Consider the following 10,379-nt stretch of genomic DNA (forward strand, 5'->3'; position numbering starts at 1 on the left):
AGCCCTGGGCTAACTGAATCTTGCTTTTGGCCTCTCTTCCCTGGAGTGAACTAAGGCAAAGCAAGCAGACATGCACCGCTACTAGCAAGAATGTGAGCCACGGGCGCAGAACCGCACTGTTTACCACTGTTCCCAAAGAACTGACAAGGGGGCCTGGAACCTAAGAGTGCACAATAAATATTGACTATCCTAATGAATAAGTGAATGGGGCTTTGGCCTCAAGCCCTCACATCCCGTTAATCTGGATGAGCTGGATGATCCCTTCTTTCTTCTGCTGCTAGGAAAGCCGTCAGTGGCTTTGAATCCAATTCAGCCAGAAGGCCTGCTCTAGTTTCATCCCAATGACCAAGCCGGAATTTCACATCTCATAATAATATTGATAGCTAATATTTAAATAGCATTTGACACAGTTTTAAGTGATTTACCTTTATCAATCCATATGTTGTGTATTCATGTTTTAATTCAAACATTTGATTTAAGCGCTACCATACTACGGCTCTCCAGATGAGGAAACTTCAAGTACCCGAATTTAGGAGAGTCGTTCATGCTTATGCAGCTTGCTCATGGTGGAGGTGGTTTGGGTTCAGGCAGTCAAGTCCCAGGTTTTGTGTTCTTTACTACTTTGTAATGAAACAGGAGAGAGCCTGCGGGCTACTGGGCTCAGGTAGGTGGTGCTAAGCTTGCACATGTCTCCTGCCATATTGGACCTGACTGCGTGGGGACAGAAAGCAGACGTGGTGGGGATGAGTAGAATTGTGTGAAAGTTGTCCTGCGTTTAGCATCTGACCACTGGTTGTGCAGAGGACAGTACTAGAGTAGAAGCAGGGTTCAGGTCACATCTAGCTCTGCACATGCGTGTGTGTGTGTGTGTGTGTGTGTGTGTGTGTGTGAGACATGGGAGAGCAGTAAGAGAGCACAAACAAGGGGGTTGAAGAAAAAGAGAGCTGTCCGTGCAGAATGAACTTCCTATGACTGGAGAAGCAGCTGCCTGGCTTTTAAACACTCTTGCCCTCAGGGGAGCAGGAGAGAAGCAAAAGATCAAAACTATAGGATCTTAACCTTTCAATATATAGTGAAAGCTCCAATCATCCAATAAAAATGTCTTTAAACTTCGCACTTATTGGGGAATTAGATAAAATGTGTGAGGAAGGAGGCAGAGCCCTCTCTCCTGGTAGGCAAACCAGAGAAGCAAAGTGGACCTTCCTTTATAGCCCTTGGGAAAGAGCACCAATGGAAGCCTCTTCACTTCTTGTGTTGCCTTCAGCCCGATCCTGCCCTGTAGGGACTCCTGCCTATGCATGTGGACAGTGTTGCTCTCAAATCTTTGTTCCACTCTTACCTTCTCAAGGAGTTGCCCCTTGGTCATCCTTCTAGTGGTCTTGTCAACCTCAGAAGAATGGCTAGGGAGGAGGGGCAGGCCCTGGTAGTAGACCCCTTTGGGTGAGGATTTCCTGTATCCCATGAGTGGGAGTGGGTACTGACAGCTTTACCTGGAAGGGGGACACAGGCTTTAAGTGGGCACTCTCCCTTTACCATATGGACTTGGCATTTGTTGTGAGGGGTGTGATCACCGTAGGGCCAGAGCAGTTGCTCCCTAAAGTGATGCTTTCCAAAGATGAATGTGCATACACATCACCTGGAGCTTATTAAAACAAGATCCTTGGGCTTACCTGTAGATGTCGACCTTCTGATTCAGTGTACATTTGTAACAAACATCCGGGTGGCGCTGATGCTGAAGGTGGACCACACTTACAGTATGAAGAGGAAAGCCATGGGCAGGAGCCCTGGATGCTTAGGACTAAGGACTATACTACACAGACATCCCACTGAAACCTAGCCTCAGAGTGGGCCTTCAGCAATGTCAGAACTGTAGCCATAATTTTAGTCAAGAACCTGGAGTACTTGATGGACTGCTGAAAAGGATACCCAGCTATAAGTACTGGTCAGAAGGTCACAATGGAGCTAGCAGCACTAGTGACTTGATGATGATTTTTTTTTTTTGATGATGAATTTTAAAGTAAAGTGAGCAAGGTGAACAAACAGAAGCTGTCTCCTGTGTGTCACTGCTGGCACTGGGAATGGAAAGGGAACAAGTTGGGAATGAACTGGCTCCAGTTTTGTGTAGAGAAATGATGGAGAAATCAAGAACAAGACTGGACCTAATGTGTAAAGCTACATCTAGATCGTAATGAAAATGTTTCACTAAAGCCAGTGGAATGAGGCATTAAATGTCAACTTTGCAGATGCATCAAGCTGGGAAGAAAGAGAAACATTTGGGAAAAATTGAGGGGAGTGAGGTGCAGTCCTAGATGGCTGTCTTCTGCTCCCATATAGTTGGATATAGTTCTAAACCTTTTAAGTTACTTAAAAGATTAGTTTGTTTGCCTAGCAGGTGACATGCAACTAAAGCTGCCACACTGAAGAGCTTATATTTGCAGTTATGTGTTTTATCCTCCTTAGAAAAAATACTGAGATTGAGAAACCCTTTCTTCCCAAAGGAATCTCCACTTGAACTCTGAATGAAATGGGTTTCTTAGGAAAGAGATTTCATGGATGATTCTAGAGCTCAGTCACTTATGTTCTGAAAATGAGTCAATAGAACTTTTCATAATGTCAACTTTTCCATCCATTCCATTCTCAATTGAGTATATGCTAAGTGTTAAAACCCTTTACAATTTATTAGCAATATGACCATAGTTGTGAAGCTAGCAGAATTTTAAAATAATTTTATTTTCTATTGTAACAATTCTTTTGTAATCCAAAATTTATTTGATTTATTTACCCATATATTTACCATGTTCATTGCTTTCTAATCTTGCTGAATCCTAGAGGCACCATTTGTTTTTATTGTTTGTTTTAGTCTAAAGAAATTAAGCCATTAAGAACTATCATTAAGAGTTGATTTTAGAGGAGTCTGCAAGTGACAGATTTTCTCAGATTTTATTTGTCTGAGCATGTCTTTATTTTGTCTCCATTCTGGATTGAAACTTTCTCTCAATAGCAAATTCTAGATTGACAGTTTTCTTTCAGATATTTCTCATTGTTTTCTAGCTTCCATTGTTGCTGTTAAGAATTCAACTAGTTCTCAGTTTCTTGCTCCAACGAAGGTAATCTTTTATTCTCTGGCTGCCTTAATATTTTATTTTTGTCTTTGATTTTTTTTTTGTAGTTTCATAGAGGCAAGAGGTTTTAGGGGCTTCTTGAGTCACTGGATTTATGTATTTTATCAGTATGGGAAATTTTAAGTCATTATTTCTTCAAATATTGCCTCCCTATTGACTCTCTTTCTAGGACTCCAATTAAACACTGATATATCATATATATCAACTATAACTCTACTTTCTATTTTGACTTTACTTTTTTGTTGATATCATTTTTCTGGTTTTCTTTATGAAAGTCTTCTTTGACTTGTCTTAAAGTTCATTAGTATTCTCTTTTCTTGTGTCTTGTGTCTGATATTAAGCCCATCCAATGAGTTGTTAGTTTTGGCTATTTTTTCCATTTTGTAAACTCAAACTGATTATTTTGTAGCTCAGTGATGGTACTTGTATAGCTTCCAATTCCTCGTTGACATTTTAGTGTTTTGTCTCTATATTTATGAGCAGTATTTTTACAGTTCAAACCTGATGTTTCTAATATCTGGATTCCGATAGACAATTTCTTTTGCCTTTTCTTTCTGTTGATTATGATTCATGTTTTGTCCAAAGAGGAGCATTTGTTTGTTTCCTGGACTACATTTAAGAAGTCACAAATATAAATAATTTGATACCTAGAGTGATGTTGGCTTTCTCTAGAGAGGACTTTTTATTGCCTCTTCTGGGGACTCGAGGGTGCTAAAAATCTATGAACAAGGTTTAGGTTTCTGTCAGTCACCTAGATGATCCCCTGAGTCTTTTAAATCCATAACTCCATTCCAGAGTAGAGTCTTTGAGGATCCCAATCTTATTCAAGAGGCATTGTATTAGCATTTCTACTTTGGCAAGAGTTAAATTCTGACCTCTTCATTCATCCTCAGGGTCAGCCAACCTGCTTAGATTTATCATCTCAATCACTTTTGAATGCACAGTTCAGTAATGTAAATAATTCATGTTGTTGTGCAACCAATCTCCAGATTTTCATCTTGTGAAACTGAAACTGTCTAGCAGTTGAATTGTAGGTTCTCATTTCTCCCTCCCCAAGCCGCTGGTAACCACTCTTCTACTTTCTATATCTCCCCAAGGTACCTCATATAAGTGGAATCATGCAGTATTTGTCTTTTTGTGACTGATTTCCCTCACTTAGAAATATCCTCAAGGTTCTTGGTTGTGGCATGACTTGGAATTTCCTTCCTTTTTATGGCTGAATAATATTCCACTGTATGTATATCCTACATTTTATCATCCATTCAACTATTGATGCATATTTGGGTTGCCTATACCTTTTGGCTATTGTAAATAGTGTTGCTGTGAGCATGGGTGTAATGAACATGCATGCTGGGTTTTTGTCTCCAACACCAAGTATTTGGTGTCTTTTCCAACACTGTTCTCCAACTCTCTGATTCCCTGACACCAATGGGGTATTCAATGATTTAATTCAATGAATTACCCAGAGTTAGTGCATGGACTACTCAGAGTTAGTGCAGATCCCACAAATTAAGTGGTTCAGTCCTGCAAGAATGTTCCCACTTCAGATGCCAGGCACAAGTAGGATGCCCAGGCTATCCACATTTTGCCTGTCCAAAGACATATTTAGGGGTTTCCAAAGCCCCTTCTTCAGATTCAATACCTTGCTAGAATGACTCACAGAACTCAGAAAAAAACACTTTCCTTACATTTACCAGGATATTATAAAGGATACAACTCAGAAAAAGCCAAATGAAAGAGGCTTATAAGGCAAGGTGTGAGAGGGAGTGGTGCAGAGCTTCCGTGCCCTATCTCATCACACCACCCTCCCAGTACCTCAGTGTCTTTGCAACTCCCAGAACCTCTTTGTTTAAGGTTTTTTTATGGGTTTCATTATGTAGACATGAATGATTAAATCACTAGCCTTTGGTGACTGAACTCAATTGCTAGCCCTTTCTTCATGGAGGTGTGAGAGGGTAGGGCTGAAAATTCCAACTGTCATCTAATTTAACCTCTCCATTTTAAAGACAAGCAAACAAACTTCATGAAAGAAAAGATGAGAAAACAAACATTATAAAGGAGTTTCGGTTTTATGTAGTTACCAATACTTTTTATTAAAATATGGTGGAGGTGAAGTTGGCTTATAGTTTTCATTTGCTGGCTCTATTTGTTGGCCTTAGACACTAACCAAACACTGTACAAGCTGTGGGCCAGAGGGAACATCACCTATGATCAAAATATTTTGATTCTGCTAACATGATTAAAAATATTGAAGTTTGTGGAGTGGGCAAGCCTGAGATAAAATATTTGCACATCCAAACCAGCTTTAAAATAAGGACTGTTCTGTAAAAGTTTTGATGTATTTTTGTGTCAGTATATAGACAAAGTCTTAAAAAGAGACCCAAAACACTTCCTTGATAGTTTCCTTTCCCAATGGATGTGTTAGCCAGCCTAAAGTGTTAAGATACAAAATCTTAAAATCAGGAAACCTTATTCTTTTCTATTCTAGATGGGCCCCAAATTCCATTTAATGCACACCCTTATATTATATTGAGATACTGTAAAGAGGGAATTGAGATCCTGAAAGAAGGCCACAAAATGGGAACCAAGGCAGTTATAAAAGCATTACAGTGGAGTTAGGTTGAGCTGATTTTGAATTATCTACCTTATATAATACTTTCTTTAAAAAAAAATCTTCTGGAATTTGTTTCATGTTTACCAAGTAACTCTGGAAAATTTCAGTATGTTCTTCCTATGGGTAAGTAACAATAGCTACAACAAAACATAGAAAGCACTTATTCCACTCCTTTGTTCCCCTTAGTGGATGTCTCCTTTCCTTTCTTTTTTAAAAATGAGTAAAAATAATTAAACAGCCTGATGGTATTCATAACATCCTCTGACTATTTACAAGTAGGAAAGATTCTATTATTATCTGGTATAATTGCTCACAAGCTAGAAAATATCTAAATAAATATAATTTAATAGAACTGCAAAGTCCCAATGATACTGTACACCCACACACATGTGTGTGGTATTTACATATAATTAAAACAACCCCAAGTTGAAGAAAGCTTAAAATTTCTTTCCTTCCAAGAGACATGAGGGATAAATTACTCAAATAACCTCAACTTGATAAAGTTCCCCTATATATTTACCAGGCTCTAATATTAAAGGAAATTGCAAAGCAATGTGAAATGAGCATGGTACATTTACGCTGTCATGTAATGTGGTGCCACAGTTATTCTGAGGGGAGACTTTGGGCAATTCCTACCATTTAGGGCACTTAGCCAGAGCACTTGAACTTCTCCTTGGGCCTGGGAAGTCAACTTTTAACCCAAGACTTCCAAAGTATTCTTGAAAGGGTCAGTGCAGATCATTCCCAACTGATTCACAGCAGCACTTACCAGCTACATGCTATTTTAGCAGGAGACAGTAGAATTTTCCGGAATAAATATAAATTCCCCAGAGTTTGGCCAAAATGACCCATGATTAATTTCAGTGCATTCCCACACAGAAATCCAAACCCTAAGGAAGCAACAAGTTCAGTGTAAAATTATTCAGTTTTTTAAAGCTGTGGTTGGGTAATCAGCACAGACTCTCTGGTAATAGTATGTTAGAATGAAAAAGTCAGAGGCTATTTCCTGGGATATTTTCTTCACAGTAAAATGAAATATAATAGAGAAGATATTATAGGCCTATAATAATTTACACTACCCTTATGGGAAACAGAAAAAGGTAGTGATTCCCAACTCGCTTCCACATCTTGACATAGAAAGAAATTTAAAATTATTTTAATGGCATATCTGGTTGCTTTTGACCTGAGATGATTGGCCTGGGTCCCTGCTGGCTACCCTATGGGCAATATCATGGGCATTAGCACAACTCCTTCCCAATCTACCAGAGTTTCATGGCTCTGGCCTGGTTTATTAAAAAGGTCTCCTCAGAGTTAACACTATGTAATACTATGTGCCAGGTGCTGTTCTAGGAGATTTCTGTATCTTAACTCATTTAATTTTAACAGAATCTATGGCATGTGTGATATTATTATCTTTTCCAAGTAGCTGAGGTATAAGGAGACTGAAGAACTTGCCCAAATTGCTGGTAATGGTAGAGCAGGTACTGGAACTCAAATAGTGTGGCTCTAGAGTTTGTATCCTTTACTACCACTCTAGATTTAGAAGAAATTCTAAAGAAAGAATTACTAGAAGAAATTAAGAAAGACCTCATTAAATCTAGAAGCAGTGGCGGGGGAGGGGGGGAGAGGGATGGTCCTGACTAGTCATAAAGGGGCCTACACTTTAAGATCCCAAAAGTACTTGGATACTCTTCTGGTTTGTAGGAAACTGCACATCACCTCTGACAGCACTGTGCAGTGTGGGTGCCAGGGCTATGAGCAAAAGGCTGCCCCCAGGGGAAAGTACCCAACAAAGTGGTAGTGAAAGATTTTAAAAAAGAAAAGAAGAAGCAAGCGTTGGGCAAAAAAGAGAAGGGCCCACAAACTCAGGAAAAATTTACTATAAAATGTGTTGCCACTAAAGTAGGTCGAGAATTTTAAGACAATTTCCAGAAATTGGCTACTTTCTGCCAGATAAATGATTGTATTCATCGTAGCTGCCCATCTGAATGTGCTCAGAGCCACATTGACTCTTTAATTCCATCATCCCTGGCTGAGATCACCAAGAATTGAGATTAAACATAATGACAGACTTCCAGTTTCAGGTTTGGCATGTAAAATGCTTAGAAATTGCCATGCTGAAGTAACAATAAGGACAAAGCTGAACAAACAGAAAAATCTACAACTCTACCTAGAAGATCTGTCAGAGGAATGAGATCGTGGAGTAAACCAAAGCTCCCCAAACTGGAGAGATTGACAGATTAATACGATACTGGACAGAAACCTCTACAGGAATTGATGCTGGGGTCAGAAAATCTCAAATGTATTTGACAAATTGCGGGGGGCTCAGAGAGGACAACTCTGATAATTAAAAACTGCAGGGAACCCAGCTTTAGAGGGCCCACACTTTGTGAGTTTCAGTTCCAGGAGCTCTTACAGTGCCAGATCCTTACAGTGGCAGAGGACTGACACTACCCCCTTCAAGAGTTACTATAAAGCTATGGGAATCCAGCAGAATTGAGAGCTCAGGAATAAATCCACATAAATACAGCCAGCTGATCTTTGACAAAGGAGCAAAGGCTGTACAATGGAGTAATGACAGTCTTTTCAACAAATTGGACACTCTTATGCAAAAAAAAAAATATATATATATACACACACACAGCCTTTACACCCTTCACCCTTCAACTCAAAATGGATCACAGATCTACGTGTAAAACACAAAACTATAAATCTCCTAGAAAAGAACATGCCAGAAAATATAGCCGACTTTAAGGATGGTGATGACTTTTTAAGTACCACACCAAAGGTATGATTCAGAAAGGAACAGTTCATAAGCTGAACTTCCTTAAAAACTCCTGTGTTGTGAAAGACAGTGTTAAGAAAATGAGAAGATAAGTCACAGGTTGGGAGAAAACTGTTTACAAAACACCTGTCTTTATAATGGGCTGTTATCTAAAATATACAAGAAAGCCTTTCAAATGCAAAAATAAAAAAAAAACCTAATTAAAAAAATGGGAAAATCATCTAAACAGACAGCTCACTAAGAAAGATACATGGATGGTAAATAAGCCTATAAGATGTTCCATACCGTATGTCATTAAGGAATATAAATTAAGATAGCAATGAGGTACCATTATGTACTTTCTGGAATGACAAAAATCCAGAACACGGAAAACACTAAATGCTGGTGAGGATGTGGAGCAAGAGAAACTGCCATTCATTGCTGTGGGAATGTAAAATGGTATCGCCACTTTGGAAGATAGTTTGGTGGTTTCTTACAAAACTAAACATACTCATGTCATAGGATACAACAATTGTGCTCCTTGGTATTTACTGAAATGAATTGAAAACTTATATTCACACAAAAATCTGCACATACCCAGCAGCTTTATTCACAATTGTCAAAACTTGGATGCAGCTAAGATGTCCTTCAGTAGGTACATGGGTAAACTGCGCTATATCCAGACAATGGAATATTATCCAGCACCAAAAATAAAAGAGCTATTAAGGCATGGAAAGCCATGGAAGGGACTTAAGTGAATATTGCTAAGTGAAAGAAGCCAGTCTGCCAGGCTGCCTACCGTATGATTCCATGTATATCACATTTTGTAAAAGGTAAAACTATGGAGACAATAAAAAGGTTAGTGGTTGACAGAAGGAGGAGGGAGGAATGAATAGGCTGAGTACAGAGATTTTTACTCTGATACTGTTATGGTGGGTACATCTGATCACACATTTGTCAAAACCCATAAAATGTACAACACCAAGTGCAAACCCTAATGTAAACTATGGATTTTGAGTAATAATGATATGCTAAGGTATCCTCATCATTTTGAACAAATGTACCAGTGTGGTGTAGGATGTTCATAATGGGAGAGGTTGTGTGTGTGAGGTTGGGGCATATGGGAACTTTCTCTACTTTCTGCTGCATTTTGCTGGCGACCAAAAACTGCTCTAAAAAATAGTTTATTAAAAGCAAAACAAAGCAAGCAAAATAAAACACCCCCCCTCCGATTGAATTCTTATTTTGTTTTTCTGGAAAAATAGAACTCTCCATTAGAAGAGTAAATGTGGAAAAAAAGAAAAATAAATATGGGCTAAATATTTGCTTATTTTTATCAATACTTCCAAAAGTTATTCTCTTTGAAGCAGGACTGAGGGAATATAACAACTTGGTAACAATTAAAATCTTCTTTTTAATTTTTAGAGTAGAAATGACAAATAAGTTTCATCTTTAGTACTAACTCTTGCTGGACCCAGAGTGGTAACAGGAAGACTTCTATGGCTACGTCCAGGTTCATCAGGAAAAAAAAAAGCAGGAACTGTCACATCTATTCTGGAATGGAGGAATGGTGGTATTAATACTTTTTTTAGAGATTGTAATCGCTAAGTATACAATTTCTTATGGTCAGAGGACCCTGTTAACCAATACACTCTCCTTCCAGCCTGGAGATGTATTTATGCTTCTAAGTTTCTTTGCTCTGGGTCACTTCCTCCAGGATTTATGATGTCAGGTGACAGCTTTCCCCCTCTTTTTGTCTCTTGGAGAAACGACATTTGTATCTCCTTGTAATTCCAATGATCTCTTTGCAATTTCAATTATTTTTCTAACACAGTCTTGACTTCCAACTTGATTTCTAAATAGCTTCTTTTACTGTGGC

Source organism: Canis lupus, chromosome 1 (genome assembly GCF_011100685.1).
Source record: "Canis lupus familiaris isolate Mischka breed German Shepherd chromosome 1, alternate assembly UU_Cfam_GSD_1.0, whole genome shotgun sequence".
Classification (NCBI taxonomy): Eukaryota; Metazoa; Chordata; class Mammalia; order Carnivora; family Canidae; genus Canis; species Canis lupus.